This window comes from Corvus kubaryi, unplaced genomic scaffold, assembly GCF_017639235.1.
Source record: "Corvus kubaryi isolate FWS band 111438036 unplaced genomic scaffold, C.kubaryi_AGA036_p1.0 37308, whole genome shotgun sequence".
Classification (NCBI taxonomy): Eukaryota; Metazoa; Chordata; class Aves; order Passeriformes; family Corvidae; genus Corvus; species Corvus kubaryi.
In genome coordinates, this window is record NW_024581096.1 from 17284111 (window position 1) to 17306814 (window position 22704).

Here is a 22704-nt window from a genome sequence, read left to right on the forward strand (position 1 = left end):
TTCCTTCCTTCCGAATTCCTTCCTTCCTTCCTTCCTTCCTTCCTTCTTTCCTTCCTTCCTTCCTTCCTTCCTTCCGAATTCCTTCCTTCCTTCCTTCCTTCCTTCCGAATTCCTTCCTTCCTTCCTTCCTTCCTTCCGAATTCCTTCCTTCCTTCCGAATTCCTTCCTTCCTTCTTGTCTGGACCACGTTAATTCCCTGAAACTTACCTAAAAATTGCAAAGCATCCTTTCTAATGACATATTATGATTAAGTAATTTCTGAAGTGGGATGGGTTCTTGGCTGAAAAAGCAGATCTCTAGCAAGTTGCCTTCCAAACTGTATTTTTTTTTTTTTTTTTAACCTGGGCTTAAAATTTGTCCAAACTGCTTCTTATTACATATTTATTTGTACCATGGTTTCACCCTATGCAACCATCAAGACCCACAGAACCCATTGCTCACTCCTGCACCAGCAGAATTCAGGAGAGAATCAGAAAGGTAAAAGCTGGAAAACTCATGGTTTAAGATAAAAGCAGTTTATTAGGGAAAGCAAAAGGCACAAACACAAGCAAAAGAAGACAAGAAATTAATTCACTCTTCCCATGGGCAGGCAGGTGTTCAGCCACCTCCAGGAGAGCAGGGCCCCGTCACAAATAATGGTTACTTGGAGGAGAAACTTCACCACTTCCAATGTTCCTTCTTCATCCCTCTTCCTCACTTTAAGTACGGAACATGATGTCACATGGTCTGGAACATTCCTTTGATCATTTGGGGTCACCTGTCCTGGCTCCGTGTCATCCCAGCCTTCCAAGCACCCCCAGCCCCTCCTCAGCCTGACAGTACAAAAAGCAGAAAAGGCCTTGGCTCTGTGCAAGCCTTGCTCAGAGATGACCAAAACATCTCTATGTTATCAACGCATTGTTCAGCACAAATCCAAAACACAGCCTCGTACCAGCCACTGGGAAGAAAATTAACTCTTCCCCAGGCCAAGCAAGAACAATTCAATAAGGACAGGAAAGGAGTTTCACTGAAGTTCAAAAGTCTCATGGCTGCCAAATCAGAAACAAAAGATTTTTCTCTACTAAATCCAGCTGAGTAACTATTCAGCTGAGTAGTCTCCAGTTGAGGACAGCACACATTTGGGTGATGGTTTTTTCCATCTGTGTAGTAGTTATTAAGTTGAATACAAGAGAAATTCACTGAATCTTACTGAAGATGTGGAAGCAAGCTTCTTGAAAGGAAGTTCAAACGCAGAAAAAAGTACAGAGAGAATAGCCATAATGATGGCAAGACTAAAACTAATACCATTTGAAAAAAGTGGAGTAGTGTGCTAACTTGCTAATATTCTGTTAGGATAAGAGTTTGAATATTGAGTGAAAGTGGATATCAATTCTTGTCAGCTCTTCTCTTCCCCCTCGCTTAATTTTAAGAGAGCTAACCTAGCAAAGTTTTGACATGGAAAAAAGTGTTCCTGTGGCCTCTGTTTGTCCTTAGAAATGTTTAGTGTTGCAAGACCTGTCCTTTCTTCCCTTTCTTCTTTGTTTGTTTAAGAGGGTTTCATTGGATTTCTTGCATATCATGTCGCTTGGGTTTACAAAATATTGGCAAAGCTTTATAATAAGTAGCAAATCATTATTACGTGCTTTGGTGTTCATTGTAATACAATTAATCATCATAAATTTGCTTTGGTATATTCAAGTGGATGAAACAGCTAATTTCAAAGACAGCTTAGTTCAGAAAACCATCCAATTTATTATTATACTCTCACCTTTAAGGGCACAGAAAATGTTTTGTGCACAAGGTACATTGAGTAGGCATTATTAGATACATGATGGACAGGATGGAATAACTAATCAGTCTAACATTCAGTTTCGTATTATTGATAATTTATTTACCAGGAAAGAGTAAGTAATGAGACCATTTAAGTTGCTTACACTAGAGCTATACAAACCTTTCTAGAAAAATGGAAGGGAAAGGTATGTTTGGCATTCCAATCAGACTTGGTTTAATGGCCTACTACAAGGCTTCATTTATTTTTTTATTTGTTTGCTACTTGTGTAGAAGTCTCATGGGAAATTGAGTGGAGAATAAAAAGCAAGGTCTCACTGCCAGCTCTGTACCTCCTTCAGAGAGAAAAGGTATGGCATCTGCTCCTCTACATGAAAGGGTTACACATATAGGGTTTTGGCTTATGTCACATTATGAGATCTGTCAAGAGATGCAGAAAACCCAGATGGACTCTGTGACTACAGTAATTTTTATATAGGGGTTAGGCTTTTAACCATAGATTTCAGAAGAACTAATTTCTCCATGATCTTATTTAAAAAAATAGTTGTGGACAAAGGTGTTTTATTTACCTAAAATATTTTCTTTTATAAAATATCTCGTCTTTGCACATCAACAAAATCCACAGAAAGATTTGGAAGGAATCCTGGTTGTCTTTCTGTAAGGCCTATTCTGAAGATGGGAACCTCAATTTGCCCCTCTGGTTTCTTTGCAAAATTCATATTCATGTTAATCTCACTGTTTCTTAAAAGTTCCTGAAGACTGTAGAGTCTGTTACTTCTAAGATTTTTTTTTTTTTTAAGGTAGATAATTATGGTTTTACTGAAATAAAACCAAGATCCTAGCTAAGCCCAACTCCCAGTTGCGGGGCTTGCTTGTTTGTTTGTTCATTTGATTGCTGGTTTTTTTCATCTGTTTGATGTGGGGGGTTTGAGGATGTTTATTAATGGTCTGGCTTTTGTAGTCACATATTTTTTATTTTGCCTGCACGACTGAATGGACATCGACAAGGCCTTTATATCCATTCTGTTCCACATGTGTAGTGTAGCATGAGCAACAGTTCTCTACTTATACAAATGTTGTAAGGTAATTACAGATTTTCAGACAGGGCAAGAACTGTGTAATGATCCTTGGCTGTTCAAGCAACTAGTAGCCATGTAGCTAATCAGAAAAATAAAACCATTAAATTAAGAACTGAGGGGGCTACTCTCTTCAAATATTTAAAAACAAGCAGAAAGCTTGCAGACAGATATCTGAGGCATGGAGGTGGAAAAGACACCATCAGTACTGACACCTTTCTTATAAAACAAAGCAAAACAAACCAACCAATTAATCAATTAATCAGTCAAGATGTAACTCTGCAGAGAAATGCTAAACTCAGGATTATTTCTCAAGGTTAGTCTCCCTCATGCCAATGATTTATCCCTGTGTGTAAAATAGACCTGAATTTGAATCTTCAACTTTTGTGCATCCTTTTGACAGCCAATGATTTATGCACATTAAACTAAATGTTTAAGAACATGGCAATCACCATACAGGATCATGATTCCAGGCATTAGCTGCAACACATGCTTTGCAAAATGAGGAGCTATCTGTTTATATTTAGGCAAATTCTGCACAGTTATGCAAATGGTCTTATTTGAAGCAGAGAAAAGCAGAAGACAGGGTAATAGTCTACAAAGATTGAAAGGAGGGAAAAAAAATTGAAAAAAATCTTGCCCTTGGACTTTAACTAAATTCACTCATGATGATAGCTTTTATGATGGTAACATATATTAGATTGGCTAGAGATATTTATTTACCCCCCATATACTGCCTAGGGATGGGTAGTTTGTTTCCGATTTTGTGTGTTTTCATCAAAATTTTGCAGTTTAGATTTACAATAATAGTAAAGAAAAATAAAGAAAGTGAAAATAAAAAATAATACCAATTAAAAAACCCCCAAAACAAACCTTGCATGAAACAAAAGAGAGAAGATGAATATCAGGATACACATTATGTCTCAAATTATACTAGCTTGTGTAATCAGCCAAATAAGAGAGGAAGTGAAAGTTTATAAATGCAGTGGACATTTCAATATTTCAATGTATGTTTTACCCCAAACTGATTGGTTTTGTCTCTGTGTACTGTTGAGGCCACTGCAAGCACACCATCAGTGGGCTTAATACTGCGTAAATTTCACCATCTAAAAGGTATTGCTCATAAACTTGTAATTTGTTACACCTTTCATTGGGATGACCCTCAAAAAGATTACTTAGTACTTTCTAAAATATTTGTCCAAGAGAGGTGGACAAATGGCCTCTGGAAGAGAAATCTTCCCCTCCCTTTTCATTGACTTGACTAGCCCTGGTGTGTGTGTGTGTGCATATGTGTGTGTATATATATATATATATATATATATATATATATATAAAACTGAAGTTAACCAAAATGTATCTTGCCCTGGCCATGCAGCCAAGAAAGATATCTCAGTTAAGAAAAGGTTGAATTCCAAGTCATACTGATAATTTATAGCAAAAACTAGGAAGAAAGGACGATACGACCATACCCCTGTCAAGGTCTAAAGATCAGGCACCTAAACTTACGTTTTTCTAGCTGTGATTTATTCCTGAGCCTGCCTTCAGAGGTTCCAGAGACAGTAAGCAAAAGCTGCTTAGGTATACAATAGGCTGACTTCACAACTTCGAAATTAGAAACTTCTTTCAAGCTCATCCGCCACTAGCATGAAGCTCTCATTTGTGGAAACATGTCCATCTTTCCATGATTAATCTGATAGTCTCAAGTATTATCATGAATGCACACTAACCCTTTCTGTTTTCTTAACAAGTGGGCTACATCTGGAAGATTCGTTAAGATTCAAGCAGCCTCCACAAGATTATTGATTATCATAAGAAAAGTCATTAGCATTATTGAATCCTCTTTGTTATGACAGTAATCAGCAGCTCCTTCCTGGATTACTGGGAACATTTTTGAAAGGTTTATGGCTTACTACTGATGTAGATAAATGTTTTTAGAATCCATGGTTTTGCCTTTCATGAATAAAAAGGTGATTGAACAAAGACTGCATTCATCATTCTGTTTATCGCCCTGAAACAACAAGTGTAATTTATAAACCAATAATACTTTTTTGTAGTGTTATACACATGTTCTAAAAGAATGGATCAAATTAATGCAGGCCCAGAAAACAATGCCACCACAAGACTAATACATCCAAACCCTTAAGGGATTTGAAAGAATCCAACCAGCACAGTGACTTTGATAAGTGCTTTGTGGTTTGCTTTTTTTTCATTTTCATTTCTTTTTTCCCCCTTATTTTAGAAATAAAATGATGAATATCTTATTACATTACAGCAATTCTCTTAACATTAACATAGGCAATAAATGCTTATCCCTAACCCATATTTTCAATAGCAGCCCTCGGGAGTGTATACGTATTAGGAAGTCTGTCTAAAGAAGTATATGGCTGTATTATGTTGTTGCTTTTCTGGATGTGAAGAAATATTTAGAAAAAAACCATAACTCCTTCTCTGTAATCCTTTGAGAAGCATCACTAGGTACATTGTCCTGCTCCAGAAGGGGGACTTTGTTTTATACTTAGCTCCCTAAAAAATTTCTGAACTAGAAATGAGACTTGCATCCTCTATTTTGCTAAAAAAGAGATCATTAGATCATCAACTAGAAGTGTCCAATATATCTCGCAGCTCCTCCTCTTTGGACTTAAATCCTCAAGTAAGGAATTCTTAACTTATACATGACAGTCACTGAGGGCAGTCAGACCACTGAATGAGAGACCTGAGAGAAGCAAAACGAGGAAGTTCTACCAGAACAGCCCACGATTGCATCTATCCTTTATGCCAGAGCACATGGTTCAGGGAATTTCTCCTGGAATCAAGAATTAAACTGCTCATGTTAGAATTACATTCTTTGATTTGTAAGGACTGATCATCCAATTGCATGTTTAATTATTCTCATTTCCTATAAATTAGATTATTTTCCAGTGCTGAAATATATTACTTTCTATTTGTTAGTTTCTGTGTAATGTTTTGGTTGGTAAGAAAGGTCCCTGAATAACTTATACTTTTCTTTATAGAAGTGATTTCAGACAAAGGTGAAGTCTCTGTCTTGGTTTTGCCAACATTGCTAAACTGAACAATTTATGCCTCAGTCTGAAAAACTGTTTTTCAGCCTTTAAATGCTGTCTCACATCTCCCTTTGTTACAGATGGTAAATGTATTTTATCCACAGTATCCTATGACACACATACATCCATCCACCTCCTTAATTCCAAATATAGAACAGAAACATATACTGAATATTTGTGCTTTTTCTAAGACCCTATTTATATTTTTTCCGTCTGCAACTAGCAGACGTTCTTTTTAGTTCATATCATATTTTAAAATACATTTTTCTTTCATAATTGCCATTAGTCAACAGGGTTATTTTTTTACTTCTCTCATCTAATGTCTATATTATTAAACTGGCAATCCATATTTTTTACCATCTATTTTCCTATTTCCATAGTTTTTATATTGAAACCTTAAAAAGACTTTTAAAACTCAGACTTTCAGGTCCTGTTTTAAATAAGATGACAACATCATAAACCTTTTCAGTTTTTCTGTATTTTATTTTGAAATCTGACTACTAACGGACAATGTGGAATATTCTTAAATAGTTAAAATGTTTTCATTCATGTTTCAGATTTGAAACTTTTGGCAATAATTCTTTTAAAAAATTTCCCAATTTCTGAGCAGTTTTAAAAATAACTAGAAAGATATTACAGAAAAAAATCAATGTAGAAAGATCATAAGCTTTACTTCTTAGAAGACTGCCAGTATTCAGATCAACAAATTATGTTTTTATAACCTGGTAAGACCATGAATTAAATTAATGGAAGTAAAACACTTTTTCTTCTATTGTAAAACAGCTTTGTCTTGGGTTGTTCATTGTACATTATTTCAGATATTTGAGCAAGAGATCTATAGTAACAATGACTATTTTAAGATTTTTAAAATTTAAGTGCAAATTAAATTCCTGAATTAGGTATCCTAAGTACCTCCTCAGATGCTTCCCTTAATAGATGCACAGCTAAAGGTTGTATTCCTTTCATGACTTTTTGTAAAGGGATTTTCATAATAAGGAGCCTACAGGCTGGCTTTAATTTTTAAGTGTGTGCCACTTGATTGTCATAGTATCATTTTCCCTCATTTATGTTGCTTTAAAACCCTCTTGATAATCCTAGAAAATCTATTAATTGCTAATGCTATCCTGTGTAATGAGATTACCCTAAGAAGTGTTTTGAAAGAATAAGAGGCAGCAAAAAGGCTTTCAAAAATATATCTCAGAAGGTTGTTCCAAATCTGTGCCAATAAATGTAAGATTTCCCCAATTCAAGTTAATCAAGCCAGTTTTGGCTAGCATAGGGCAATCTTTAATTAAACTAAATTTATTACATCAATATCTCCCTCTTTCAAGATGAATTAAAGATTAAGTATGCCTGTCTACCCAGATTCAAATACAAAGTCTGTCCATTGGCAATAATGAAGTTCCTGTTTACTCCTCTAGCAAAAAGACATTGAATTTTCTTGATCCATTGTGAAATACCTGAGAATACAGTCATGCTTTGCAAGGCATATAAAGACTATGAAGCACAAATAAAGGTTCATTTAATGTTTGGAATTTTAGATACTTTTGCGGTCAAATGAAGACCCATCCCCTCCAAAGTTTTATGGGGAATGATTCACATCATTCACATTCACTAGGTAAAAATTTTTGGCATCTCAGAACAAGTTGTCCTGGCTCCAGTTTTAGCTGATGGAGATTTCATATCTCCACATATGTACACGGTGATTCACTCAATGAGAGTTTGTATGAAAAGAGATGTCCTGCACATTTCCTTCATTCTCATCATTGCTCAGAACTTAAACAGCTAGTTTGGACCAGCTTCTTGTTTTTGGACGGGTAGACTAGATAAGATCAATGCCATCTCCAACAATTTTGGCTTTCCTAATAACATAATGCAATTCTTTTCCTCTATTGAAGCATGTATGCCTAAGAGTCTGAAAGTGCACCAAATAATTACATTGTGAAACTCCTTGCTTCAGGATGCAGCAGTTATTGCAATTTTATATGTATTACAGAAATGATTGGATATGGTCATGGAAGAGAAATTCAATGAAATCTGTTAGATGCAAGAAACAAGCTCTAGGGAAGAAAGAGGAGGGGTTTTTGTTTGGTTTTTTTTGGTTGTTTTTGCTTCTTTGTTTATGTTTGCTTGGTTGTTTGGTTGTAGGTTTTTTGGGGTTTTTTGATTTTTTTTCCTAAAAATCATTTCAGTGATAAGAATATTCTGCATAGTATCAAAATATATACTTAGAGTTGGGGTCTTTTGTGGGACCTGACTACATGAGTGAGAGGAGAAACTAAGCTAAAGTGATTGCTTGGTCTTTTGCCATGTAGTTGTTTGTGTAACTTAAGTTCAGGTAAGGTTGAAGTAGTGCTACTACTTTTAAATTAGAATTCATAGGCCAGTGCTTTTTACACAAGTTTGAGAAAGGAAAAATACTTTCTGTATTCTTCATCAGTGGGAATCAGAAGGTGAAACTAATCTTTGATTGAATGAGATAAGTGAGGTGCAAAAAATACAGTACACAAGACTTTTTAAAATGTGACAGTCTTTGTTTCAGAATATTAAAGTACAGCAGTAAATATCAGTGAAAGCCTTACTCAAAACTGGTTCTTATTTTTTATATCAGAGATTTTAAAGGACATGACAACTTCCAATCATTTGGGATAGCCTGAGGCAAAATCAACAAAACTTGCACAATTGAGATGAAGACTTGCTCAAGTATAGGACTTGGTCAAATAACAGAATAATCAGGCACTGATAGAAGTATTTGAAAATAAGAATTATGTTTAAAGAAGAAAAAAGAGAGAAAAAATTTGAAATCTGTTTTCATTCAAATGTAAAATAAAACTTCTTGATTTATTACTAACCTCTCCCCCCCCAAAAAAAAATCAACAAACAAACCACCAAAATGCAATAAAACAGAAACAAAAGAAAAAGTATGTGATTCTGAATGATCCAATAACCCAGGACTAAGCAGAGTTGTATACATGGAAAACACGGACTTTTTTGATCAAATTGTCTGCTGTTTCTTGTCACTGGCATAAACTGCTTTCCTTCCTGTTGAAGATGTTCAATTGCATTGAACATCTATATGAACTTATTTTTGCCTCATAAAGCCATATTTTGAATCTCAGGTTTTTTCTAAGCAACGCCCTGGACACTGCTCCATTTTGTCACATAGTACTTTGTCAGTAGGTGTGGAGTACAAATAACAACCTGATACTACATATAAAGATATTTATTTAAATCTGAATAGATGTTGCCATTGAATCAACTTTTTTTACATTTATCAACCAAATTTCTGAGCATATGTTCACATATATTTTATTCATTAGTCAAAAGCAACATGTAGGAATAAGAAGAGTAACTGTAGAAAAAATAAGAAGTAATTTGCTTTGTATTCTTTTGGTAAGTCAGTGAGAATGCAGTTTATTTCACGTTGGGTCTGTATCAGCAAATAAATGATATGTGTAGCGGGTTCAGTTCGTAAACTGGGCAGAAACACCAATTAGAGTGTAGTGGTTAGGTCCAAAATACTCATTACTTACTTATTTACCTTCTGTGAGATAAGAATTAGGAGAAAGCAAAGCAGGCGCAAAACTTAAAAGAATATAAAGCAGTTTATTAACAGACCCAAAAGAAGGAAAAAAAATCAGACCAAACCTTCAGAACACTTCTCCCCCCACCTTTCTCCCTTCTCCCACTGACAATGTAAAAAGACAACCCATGAGATTTTCAGTCAGCTTACCACTTCCATAATAACCTTTCTCAGTTCACTTAGGGAGAGGAGTCTCTCTTGCTCATGCTATGGAGACATTTCCACAAGAAACAGTTCTCTCATGGCTTCAGTATCGCAACGAGACAGCCGCCCAGGTTGGTTCTCTGCTCGCATGTGAAAGTCCCTTCCCTCGATTTACAGCTTTTCACACAGCTACTTTCGAGGGTCCAATCTTGAGCTAATGGGGTACCATTTTAAGGTTGAGCTGTTCGAAAATAAAGGTTCTCTTAACCCATCTCTGGGAGCATCTTCGTCTCTAGGAACAGAAGCCCTCCCCCTTCCCTGGGAGCAAAAGGGTCCTCATCATCTTCATCTCTGAGACTATCTCTTGGAGCATCTCTAGGAATAGAGGTCTTCTCCTTGCGATTTGGAGCAAGAGTCCTCATCACTTCCATCTCTCCCTGTTCAAACTTCTCATCAAATTACAGCTACTTCTGCATTTGCTTATTTCAGCACAGGTACTTTTGCTCACAATTACAATAATTTGCTTGTTTCAGCATAGGTACTTTTGCTCACAATTATAGTTTGAATCTCCAACCCCCCATGCTTTCATGAAATTACAACGGGTACTCTGATATATCATAGTCCATCATCACCATAGCTTTACAACAGAATTTCAGCTTCTAAGCATCTCCTCTTTCTCCTCCCTCAGGGTTTCAGCTCTTCCTTCTTTACCGACTTTGGTGTCTCTATGGTGTTTTCTTCACCTTCCCTCTTCCTCAGACTCAGAAGAGGATTAATGTCTGCAGGCTTCATCTGTTCTGGAGGAATCTTACAGCACTAAAAGGGTTAATCTCACCTCGGCCTTGCAGCTGGAGTTCGCTTATTGCTGTTGGCCACATGATCTTTGCCAGGCAATGGGGCAGTGATCTCAGACGAGCCCCAGCCGCAATAGGGGCCGCCTGCACAGAGCAGGGCTGCGAGGGCCACAGATAGAGCAGGGCCGCACCATGGCCGACCCAGCTGGGCCGAGCAAGGCCCGGCCTGGCCTCGCTGGGCCGCCTGCAGGCCCCCCCCGGCTACCTGTCCGAAAGCCGGAAGACAAGAGAGCTTTCCTGTGGTTTGTCCATTCTTAAATGTGGACTACAGAGGTGTGTCAAGCTCTTTAAGTGGCTTAAAAAGTTGCCAGTATTCAAACTAGCCAGTTTATAGGTTCTGGTAGGTCATAGAGGAAGCTGTAAGCACCTCTTTGCAAGAGAATCACTTCCGTAACTATGCTAACCCATGACAATATGTTAACGTGATCTGGTTAGTCAGATGAGCAATGCACTTAATCATAGATCTTGAAGTTAAAACCTCCAAAGTTCACACTACTCTAAAAACATCTTTACAGTCCATTGACATTAAGATATTTTAGACCCACTGTGAATTAAAGGATGTATACAAATAGTTTTTTTAAAAATCAAAAAAAGCAAGTAAGTTCTTACATACTTTTGACTATCACGCAAAATGAGAGCTTATTTTCAAGGATTAAAAAGTTTTGGTTTTGGTTTGTTTGTTTGCTTGCTTATAAATGTTATTTTCAACTTCTATTGCTGTATTTAAAATCCTGTCTCACTTGCCCAATAAAGTTTGCTGCTTCAATTTGTCTACATATATGATTAATAGTTTTGTTTTTTGGTTCATTATGAAACTGATCCAATGATATTTAAATCAGTTGGGTTTGCAAAAAAAATGTCTTTCCCTGCACAACTGAAAGTAATTCCCCTTTTGAATTTGAAGTATTGTCAGTGATTGAATTACAGCATCATATCTTTTAAACTTAGTTTTGACGGAAAGATATTTCAGCAAATTTACTAACCTTCCCATCCGTAAAACATAGGTACAAACAAACTGTAGATTTCTCAGTTGAGTCAGATTGAAGTTAGAAAAGTGTCATTTCTTTTTAAACTGTATGCAACCAGTTCATCCATTAAGTAAATTACAAGTTCAGGAAATTCTCAGAATAGTTATGTGATTAAAACACCCAGAAGAAAGCTTTCACTTGCGTAAACTTTATGCTTTGAAATGCGTATATATTTTTAAATGAATAAAAGAAAAAGAAGGACAGCTCTTTTTGAATGAGAGCTATTAATATTTTATGCCTTGCTGAAGAGCTGCTTCCTTTTCTCTTTCTTCTTGACACCAGCGAGGCTATTAGCTCTTTATTTTTATGTCTCCCTTTTCCTGACCCCTACCGTGCCCCACAACCCAAATAATAACAACAACAACTTCAATCTGCCTCTCCCTGGTTGGGACACCATACTTGCTATCTTTCCACTTTATTAACTTAAGCATTAGCTTTTTGAAGCGAGTAAAATTATAAATGACATGTAATCCTATGCTGGGTGGCAGAGGGCTGCTTTCTGAAGCTGTGATTGACTGAGGTGAACAGGGAAAGGGAAAAATTTGTTCTGAGGGTTGCAAAGTGCCAAGCGATATGTCATGGCCTCTGGCAACAAGATCAGCATTGTATTTATAATCAGTGCAACATGCTGAGAGGGCAAATTAAGCTGCAGGAAGCCCAGCTGTGGCAGTGACATAAGGGGCCGTACTTTACTCCATATCCTTTCACAGATGTTAACTTGTGCTGGAGCCACAGATCCAGCAATGGATTTCGAGTCTCACAGAACACAGGCTCTGCTCAGGGATAAGGAATCATTCTTTCTCAGCTCCTGTGGCATGGATCCTTGTATTTCACCAAGCCATTTAGTTCTATAAATCCCAATGGCTGTCTATGCTTATGAAAACTGCTCCAAAAGAGGTTGATAGACCCCACTGTAAATTAGGCTCTCTCTCCAAGTTGGGCCATAGTAATAAAATGAAAGCTAGTACGAGGTCAGACCCAATAAAGAAAATGTCAAAATTATGTCAGCAGGAAAATATGGAATGGACACATCTTCAGGACTTCAGAGATAAATATCTGCTGGTGATGCAGTGCAGGGTCAGTGCCTGGATCACACAGCCTTTGAAAGAAGAAGTACAGATTTTCTGTATAAGTCCCATTCTTGCAGTTATAACTCGTACTGGGATGAGGCTGAAGTTTGGATATATATTTGTGATGATTCTGCTGCGCAATACAGAATGAATTTTAAACCCTTTGTTGTCAGTTGCCTTTTAATCTCCACTTCAAAACCTGAGAGACAGGGAAGTGTTAGTGGTATCCAACTCTGTGCTAGTACCAGGAGAAAGGGAGGCCAGAACTCCAATAAAGCTTAAGGGAACAAAGCGAAGGAAACCCATGTTTACCCAAACCTAGAAACTTGCATGTCAGTGGGAGCTGCATATGAACTGACCTTAAAACTCTTTAAAAATCTCACACCTAAAAGAGATCCTTCAGCTCAACCAAAACACATTCAGGTTGGTTAATTTTACATCAATGAGTAAAGATCAAAGTCCTCTTAGCTGAGATTTGAAATATTGAAGCTTGAGATATCAGCCCCAAACTACATCAAATCCTGCCTCTCTGAGGAGATTTGTTGTTGGACACATTGTTAAAAATAACAATTTCACCTTTTGCTTGTAAAAAGAGAACCAAAGATGTGTTGAGCATAGCAAAACTGTATTTGAATAAAGAATATGACCAGAAATGCTTTAAATATTATACAGGTGAGACAAACTATACAAGTAGTATAAAAAAAAAAATAAAATAAAAAATACAAAGGAAAAAAAAATATTAATGGAAATAAATGAACATAAAATAACAAATCAAGTTTTACTTAGATGAAGTTACAATCCAGTCTGGGTATTTCTTATTTGTGTTGGTTCAGGCATGATGTTAACATGTTGAAAGTATGTTTTTTCTCCTGATATTAAGGTTCTCCAAATATTAATAGCAAATCTGATAAGAATCCAAGTGTTATATTAGGTATTAGTTTTAGTGAAAATATACAAAAATTAACTTTAAAATTTTTCAATTCAATTACAAAATTTTATTCTTTCAAGAACTTCAGTGGAACATCCCCAAATTATCTCAATCACAGATTTCAGAGGAAAAAAATAGGAAATTATCAACATTTTCTTGCACAGAAAGGTATATTTTGACTTTTCTTGTGCAAATACCTGGTTTTGTTTCAACCATTTACCTCTGTATAGTCTTGAGCCATTGTCCCTACTCTTATGTAACTGAACTGAAGATTGGCAGCTCTCTTGGCCACAGCAACCCCAAAATGATCAAGTTTAAAATCCCTGCTGTCAGGATGAAAAGTGCCAGCAAAACCTTTCCATGACAATGTTCCTAGAGTCTTAAGTAGCTTTTAATTTGTATCTACCAAATTTCCTAAATTTTATTAAAATTCCACTGAATCTGTAGCCGTTAACTTGCCGTAAATCAAACTTTCATATTCTTGCAGAATATGTACCTTTTTGAGGCTCCAGAACCTGGTATGATACTTGAAATCATCCACACTTCCTTTTTGTTCTATCATGTTTCACGAGGACTTCCTGATCATGTATTCAGGTATCTGAAACATTTACACCAAAATATTTTAAGCATGGCTCATTGTTGAAGATGTTGGGAAGTATTTCCTTAAAGCATACATCACACAAGTCCTTGGCTATACCAAATCCTAATTGTACAGATTCTAATTTAACTGCTTCCCATGCACTCTCTGAGATCAAAATGCACCTGGAAGTTTAATCATATCTGAATTTCAATAACTTAGGTAAGGCAATGTTGTCTTGCATGTCAAGCACGTTAAAGAAAATAAAGATCTTGTTTTGTCACAGACATCAATTAACTTATTCAGGTGACACTTAGCTATCATCTAAAGTATTTATATGGCTTCCATTAGTGTACAGTTTTAGATATTCATCTCTACAACAGTTCTGAGAGGCTCCAAGAAACAGTTGCCTAGATTTATTCTACCTAATTTTATAGAATCATGGAATGGCAGAAAATGCTGACTTGGAAGGTACCAATCAAGACCATTGAGTCCAACTCCTGTCCCTGAACAGGACACCACAAGAGTCACACTGTGTGTATCTGAGAGCATTGTCCAAACACTTCTTGAATTCCAGCAGGCTTGGTGCTGCAAGCACTTCACCGGGGAGCCTGTTCCAGTGCCCATTCACCCTCTGGGTGAGAAACCTTCCCCTGACATCCAACCCAAACCTCCCCTGACTCAGCCTCAGGCTGTTTCCTGAAGTCCTGTCACTGGTCACCATACAGAAGAGATCAGTGACTGCCTCTCTGCTTCCCTTCATGAAGATATGGAAGACCACAATGAGTGTCCTCTCAGTCTCCTCTTTTCCAGGTGGAACAAACCAAGCGCCCTCAGCCACTCCTCATAAGGCTTCCCCTCAAGGCCTTTCAGTATCCTTGCAGCCCTATGCATTTAGTCAAGACACTATAAAAAGATGTAGCCACCTTGGACGCTGTCCTCAGCACAAAGCAAGAACAGGTGTTTCCAGACAGTTGTGTAGCTCAGACATGGGGTGGATCTCTCTCTGGACTTGCCTTCTTTCCTCAATTACCTACTAATTACAATGGTAATTGTAATTATGCAATAGGGCAGATTTTTCTGGACCAAGATGACATGTCTAAGGAATGTGTGGCACAGCTCAGGATGAAAATAACGCCCCCTAACACTCCGTGTGTTTGTTATCTTCTGCTCTAGTTTCCTTTTCTCACACTAGTCTATTGACTCTGTGTTTATTTTTTAAGTTGTATTGGATTATTCAGTAACTGAGACTGAACTGTATTTAAAGCCGTGAAGACAGTTTTTCCATATGATATTGTCTGCTTTGAGACATCCCATAATAGTCCACAACTTTGTTCCATAAATAAATCAGAAACAAATGAACACCATCCAATACACTTTTATCCCCATTTTTTAGAATAAATTCAATAAATATATCCATATTAAAAATCTATTAAGAAATGGTAGAGAGTTATGTTGTACAAATATTAACATGAATAAATATACTAAAAAAGGGAAAACAATCAACATACTAAAAAATTCTGAAGGAAGATGTTTCTTGATGGAACTGTGTTTTGATCAATATTATTTATTTTAAATAATGCCCTTATTTGATGAACTGAAATTAAGCAGTCAACTTAGATGGATATTTCCATTTCAAAATGACCTTCAAGAAAGCCATGCATTTTTCAAACACAATAAAAACAGTTGTAAAAACGTTGACATATATTCCCCTTGAATAGTTTAATTTTAAGGATTTTTTGACATTTTTACTTTTACAATTCCTGTCTGAATAATTCAATGTTTATTCATTCAGTGATAATATTTAAGTTGTGCCATGTCTTGGAATGGAGAATCATTTTTCAATGTTGGCATTTTTGCATAAGAGAAAAAAAGACAAACAACTTTTTCATGTTTTTTGCGGGGGGGGGGAGGGTATGTGTAAAGGAGAAATGGTTGGATCAGGAGGCTAAGCTACATAAAGGAAATCAGGGTTCCTCTTATATCTTGACATAAACTATTGAGAGTTGAAGTATCTTCTGGCATAGTAAGGACTGGTTTTGATATTGACCATGCAGGCCATGAATGCTAATATTAATATTGTCAATAGACATGTTATCATGACAGTTTCATATTTTTATTTATATATTTTTTTAATTACATAATTGCTAAGGAATCAGAGCAACTCCTGAAACCCAACATATCTAGGCATTTTGGGATTAATTTAAGCAGTTCAGATAAATATTGATATTTATTCATTGTTGAAGTGTATCAGAGGGGGTGGATTCATTTGGAACAATTAATTTAGTCATTGGTAAATTTCAATATTTTTGAAGGTACTCACAAATTACTGATACACCTGTGTGCTGTTTGTCTTTTTCTCCCTTTTAAAAAAGATCTTGTATTTTTTAGGTGCAAAATTAGACACTTAGTTTCAGTTTAGCCACAAAATATTGAGATGATAAGCTGTGGCAAGCTCCAGGTATATGCATATAGATAATATAACGATTTTGTCCATAGTTCAGAGTTAAGATGTAGAATGTAGTGTATGAAAAGCACATGCATAAATAGAAAATGAAGACAACAAGAAAATTAAGGAAGAAAATTATAATGATTATAGTGAGTCTTGTACTACAGAGAGGCCACTTATGGCTCAGAAAGTTGCGGTGCACATGAACCACTGATGAGTGTGAGAACATATCAGGAAAATGTTTGTCCTAATATTATTTGCCCCTCCAGGAAGCTGCAATTGGTCATTGCTGGAAGCAGGACACTGGGCTAGACATGTCTTGGTGTGACCTGCTCTGGCTTCTCTTCTGCTCATTCTTCTGCTCACTACTTGAAGGGATCAGAGATCAGACCTTTGTTCGTTCACACCTTGGCCTCTCTGCTGTGACTGCCCACAGAGGTCTCAATTAACAGCAATTTCAGGGATAATTTGAGTGATGGGCTCCCTGATGACTGAATTCTCCACTGATCAAAATCATCATAGCTCCATTAGCTGTCACAGCAATGACAATTTATACCAGAACTGAATAAAGCCCAGAGTTATTGAAACAGGTCTGTAATCACTACATTCATTTTAAATAGGGTAGCGAGAGCCCATTGAGATCAGAGAACAACAACATTTGTTATCAGATGTTGTGCAGGAAGAGGTTGAGAGATGAAGCCTTGAGCAGAAATGGCATTCTGTTCGACTTATTCAAATTACACAGAACTATAATGAGAGCAAAAAGGGAGTTTCATGAAGAAGAGATGGATTTCTGTAAAAGTTTGTTTAAAATAAAGAAAATTATATTCAGATGAAAATAATTCAGAGTCTTTTTTTTTGTATTCCATAATTGCTAAGACTGACAACATTTGGATGAAGGAAAATGGGTGACCAATTAGTTGAAATACTTTACAGTAATTTTTTTTATAATATTTCCTGACATACTTTTCTTAATTTCTTCTTTGAAGTGCGTTTTCACTTTTCAGTAAGAAATAAATACAACAAATAACAAGTTGTGTGGGTTTTTTTCTTGCTTGAAAAATAATGCTGAAAGAATTGTTTTGCCATTGAAAATTAATGTAACCCATTATGTCCAGGAAATTTCTTCAATATATTACTTGCCAAGTCTTCAGTCCTTGCGAAGAAAATTATTTTAATTTATCTCATTTTTCACAACTGAGCCAATGATTGTTTAACCTAAAGTGCCATTGTGACTAAGTAGAGAAATATCGGGGTTCTTGGTCATTTTGTTGAAGCTCAGCTATTAAGTCCACTAGGTTAGCACTGAGAAACACAGAAATTGCCACTTCAGAGCAAAACCTCCTAGAGAATATAAAAGGGGATGAAAGCATTTCATTTGGCTTTTTTTGCACTGCTTTAGAGCACTAAATAGAAAATTATATCTTTTCTATAAAACTCGGAAAGATAGATAAAAACAAGCTATAGAAAAGTTATAATTTTCAATTAAATGTTATAAATGTTTGAAGTTAATTTCCTACACATTTATGTATTTTCTGGCTCTTGTATAAAACTATTATTATTTCTTTATTGTTATACCCTTGTCATGAGGGTCTTACAATCCTTAAGTGAAACTGTGGCCTTAATGTTGACTCTGGAACCTGTAAAATATTGTTGACTTAATGTACCTGGTTAGTATTTTCAAATTTCCCTGGAGGATTTAGATAACTGCCTTCTGCTGAGTTTTGTGGCTGAGGTCCTACCGTAGGCACTCATGCTTGTGTTCAACTTTATGTGCTTTTAGCTGCTCCACTTAAACCAATAACTCAAATACAGCTCAAGTCAGTTGACCATTCTGACCTGCAATTTTTGTCAATATTCTGAAAGGTACCTATGGAAATTTAAGTCTTCTGCCAAGGTAGTTATAAAAATATTCAACCTTTCATCTGTTGTATTATGATAAAAATTCAAAAGCACGCATTATAGGAATAGCACTGTAGATTCCCCAAACCAGAGACAGATTCCCTTGGAACTGCATTTTGCTCAGCCAACTAGAAGTTACTTCACCTGAAGTAACAGAACTATATAATTCTTTCAAAAACTTTGGAACTGAGAAACCATAACATTTTCTTGATTTCTAAGTGAAGAGGGACATATTTCTCTTGGGGTTCTAGATGCATGTTTAAAACCCAAAATGATGAGAACAGGAAAAACCTCAAAAAAACCCTTAGTATAAAAAGAAACATTTTCAAACAATCCTGTTAAATGCTTAGATTAATTCTAAAAGCACTGAATAATTTCACAAGTTCCACTTTTTCTTGCAACTCAGCATGGCAAAGATTTGGGAATGACAGCTTCAAAATATTTGCAAAGCTATTTCTCATCCATATGAAAACCAAAAAAAAAAGAGAAGCCCGAGTATCATCGTCACTAGACTCATTTAACGAGTGTCATAACAATGTTAAACTCAAATATGAGCTGAAAATTATTCCAAGAGAGGGTGAAAAAGCCATCTTCAGTTTTACAAAAGGATTTTAGGTGTCTGAGAGATTTATTGGAGTATGATAGATCAACCCCAGTGTTACAGACAGAATCCTTTGCTGATACAGGGCACCACCAGTATGAAGGACTACATGGGCTTGCTCTGAAAACCAGTTTGTCTTAAAGGCCTCATGTGCCGTCTGGAGAGAGGGGAGATGGCACAGGTCACAATTTTTTTTTGTTTGTTTCTTCTTATTATTAGCTGAAATTAACCTTTGTTGTTATTAATCAAAGTACAGCAATAAATAATAATATATAAAACAAATGAAATTCATAAAGATGAAGGCATTTGAAAAATAGGGGGAAAGAAAGAGATAAAAAGCATATGGTCATATTTCCCTCTAGCCCTCCTGGAGATAAACAGGCAAATTTTAAAGAATATATTAAAAAAAATATGAGCTCGATAAGGGAAGAAATTCCATGACAGTGAGAAAAAGAAAGAGAGAGGAAAAAGCAAATATACCTAAACATTTGATGCAGACTTTCAAGGCCAAAAAGGAATTTAACAGCCTTTCAGAACAGAAACTGTGATGAAATATGATCTTTAACCACAGTAAGTCTTAGGGGTGCCTTTTTACAATAAGAGCAAGAAAATGCAAATGAATTTAAGTCAGACGAAAATCTTTGATTATACAATGCATTAGTCAGATCCACACTTAGATTACAGTGATCGGTTCTGGTCATCACATTACAACATAAAATATTGAAACACTTGACAAGGTAAAGAGACAGGAGATGAGTTTGATCTTAGGCTGTGATTATATTGTATTAATGACTTCCTATCGTATTACTGGCTTCTCCATCTTATCAAGGAAACACAACTTCCTAACTGAGTAAGAAGCCAGTGAAAAGTAGAATTCTAGAAATTATTATTATTATTATTATTACTATTATTATTATTTTTACTATCACTGCATTTTTAACATTCCTTTTCATAAACTGTATACACCACCCTTATTTAAAGAAAAGGACATTAAATTAGGCTGTATATTTCAATCGGGACACCGTGATTCATTGATCAATAAAGTTAAATAAGAGCAGAGCATTACATATGCAAGATATTCAGTAAAAATATCTCATGCTGCATCCCAAGAAGACCCCATGCACAAACAAAATAGGAGGCAGCTTTTAAAAATGAAGACAGTGTGCCAAGAATATAATTTCATTCCGTGATAGAGCTATATTGAGTGATTTGGCTGCTGAAGTCTAGGTAAGCCACACTGTGAAATGTGTAGTGGCTAATCTGCTTTTATCTGTGACCCTGCCACATTATCATTGCTCTGATATTCACCTAGCAAGAGAAAAGAAATGGATCATGGGGCAAGGCACACCATAAGTCAAAGGTAGCCAAAAAAACTTTTAGTTCTATAATGTTGTTTTACTGCTGATAGAATTGTGCTACCCTGTAAGGAGAAAAAATAGGTAGCATGGGGCAGTCTTAGAAGAAGGAGATGCTAAGCCCACCTTTGAAAATCTGCCCTATATTAAAGCTCACTGTGCTGTGGTTCTCCTTGCCATGGAGTCTCTGAGTAAGAAAAACCTCAGGTCTAAACCAGAAAATTAGCATTCAGTGCCTTCAGATCCACTGCCCTACTTATGGACAATCCTGTTCCTTTTGAGCTGTTTGTGTTTTAAGAAGTTCCTTATAGAACTTATATTCATATACTTAGACAAAAATATGGTGGTCAGAGAAATAAATAAGAATGAACAAACGGACTTGCTTATTTACACTCTTCCTGTAGGAAATTTGGATTGATATTTTCCTGGGAATATAGTATTTGAAAAGTTGTAGGAAACTGAAATCAAAGTTCTAACTTGGTCAAAGGGGATCTCAACAACTTTTTGGCTTCTTTTTCAAGAGAAGGGTTAAAAACTGCTTAATTATAGCTAAAGCCGTCAAGACCTGAAAATGGCAGTGTTGCATTGGGCACGTTCATCATGCATTAACCTCATTATTAGTCTCTTCTTAATTGCCTCTACTTTATTTCATTTATTCCCCTTGGTTTGAGGAAAAGGAGTTATTTTCCTTTGACTCCAACAGGAAACTTGAGCTGTATCCTTTAAACAGAAACAAAGATTTTCTTCAACAAGAAAACTTTTGCCATATAACACACTTCCCATTCTTCTTGAGGCAGTTTATCAAAATAACTTGTAGGTCCTTTGTTTAAATAAAATACAAAGCCTTCATGCTGGGAAACATAAAATTCACAAAGGTTAATGTTAATCTTATGGGTATCAGTCTCTGTTCAATAGGCAATGGAAAAGCCTATTGAAAAAGAACCTCCGGAGGGTGATTTGGAATGCTGTCTGGACTCTGAATTGTCCCGCAGGGAGATGTAGCTCTCACCATCATTGAATAAGAAGACTGGGAATTAACATTACTAGTCTATGTGAATAGCCTATGTCATCCCCAGAAATGGGATGAAAAAGAAAAAAGGACAAGAATAGGAAAATAAATTTAAGGAAAAAAGCCTAAAGAGAAACAACCACCCATTCCCTGCACCAGGTACTACAAATGGGTACAGCAATGCCTCCCCCTATGCCTTATGTTCAAAGATACTTGGATTGCAAAGTCAAGCACTTAAACATGAGTAAATTCCTGACAGGGATCATCTCTAGCTGATTTAGCTAACTGAACTACTTCTTGTAGCAGTTAGGAGTTGGAATTTGGAGGACCACTTGATGAACTAAGATATATACTGGCAAAAGTGAATTTAATTCTGGATGCCATTGCTTAGGATGCAGTCACACCACACACAATGGTCACTGAGGTAATGAACCACATATGGAAATCAGTCTTACTTACAGGGGTTGATCTTTTGCAGCCAAAAGATTATGTCATGGAAATAACAGTGCACCAGCACAGATTTATCAAGGGGTTAAGAGTATTTTAGCCTTTTACATGGGAACCCTCCATTTTGAGCAAGGTGAAAAAATTCATCTGTTTTGCATCTCCATCAAACCTTAATCCACTCAGTGAAGCATCAGTGAAGCCAGTGCATTAGGCCCTTTGTTTATTATAACTGGACACAGTAGATTACTTTATAGACCTTATTTTATTATTATTTTGATCTTTGTACAATAGAGACATGACTGCTGTCTTTGTTCATTAGCTTGTTTTTTATCTCTTTCACACTGGATCACATTGGAGTTTTGCAATAACAACTGAAAATAATCCAGTTCTCTGGAAATATCATATTTCACATATTATTTCTGAGGGTGATATATTTTGAGGTTCTTTTCTGGGAAAAAACATAATTCATAATCTTACCCTGGAAAGAAGAAAAAAAAATCCTGCAAAGGTAGAGAAACAGTAGGCAGCAAGCAGTACACTGAATGTTTAAATTCCTTTTGAAGCATAATAATTCTTTTACATTTAACTCATTGTCACCTCTCTTTTTTTGAGGTGTATGGGACCAGGCTGCAAAAGCAGTATTTGAACTGACAGAAAAGTGTGTGCAGGGGGAAGGAGGAGTACACATTCACTGTAGTCCTTCTGAGGGTCTCTCTACTTGCATATGGGATTGGAATAGCTATTCACCCAGCATTACACCAGTGAGGAGGCACCGGGGCTCCAGCCTGGACTTGCTCATCACACGAAGAAAGCTGTCCAAGCATCACTAGCTCCATGAGCTATCTTTCTACC

General features: G+C 36.2%; 1 long non-coding RNA gene across 1 annotated transcript; it reads right to left on the minus strand.

Moving 5' to 3' along the window:
* Positions 1-14672: 14672 nt before the first annotated feature.
* On the minus strand, positions 14673-21557 carry LOC121664970. Its single transcript, XR_006016180.1, has 3 exons — positions 21546-21557; positions 16255-16256; positions 14673-14775 (listed from the first exon to the last, which is right to left on the minus strand). It is a non-coding gene; the product is annotated as an uncharacterized LOC121664970 (long non-coding RNA).
* Positions 21558-22704: the final 1147 nt, after the last annotated feature.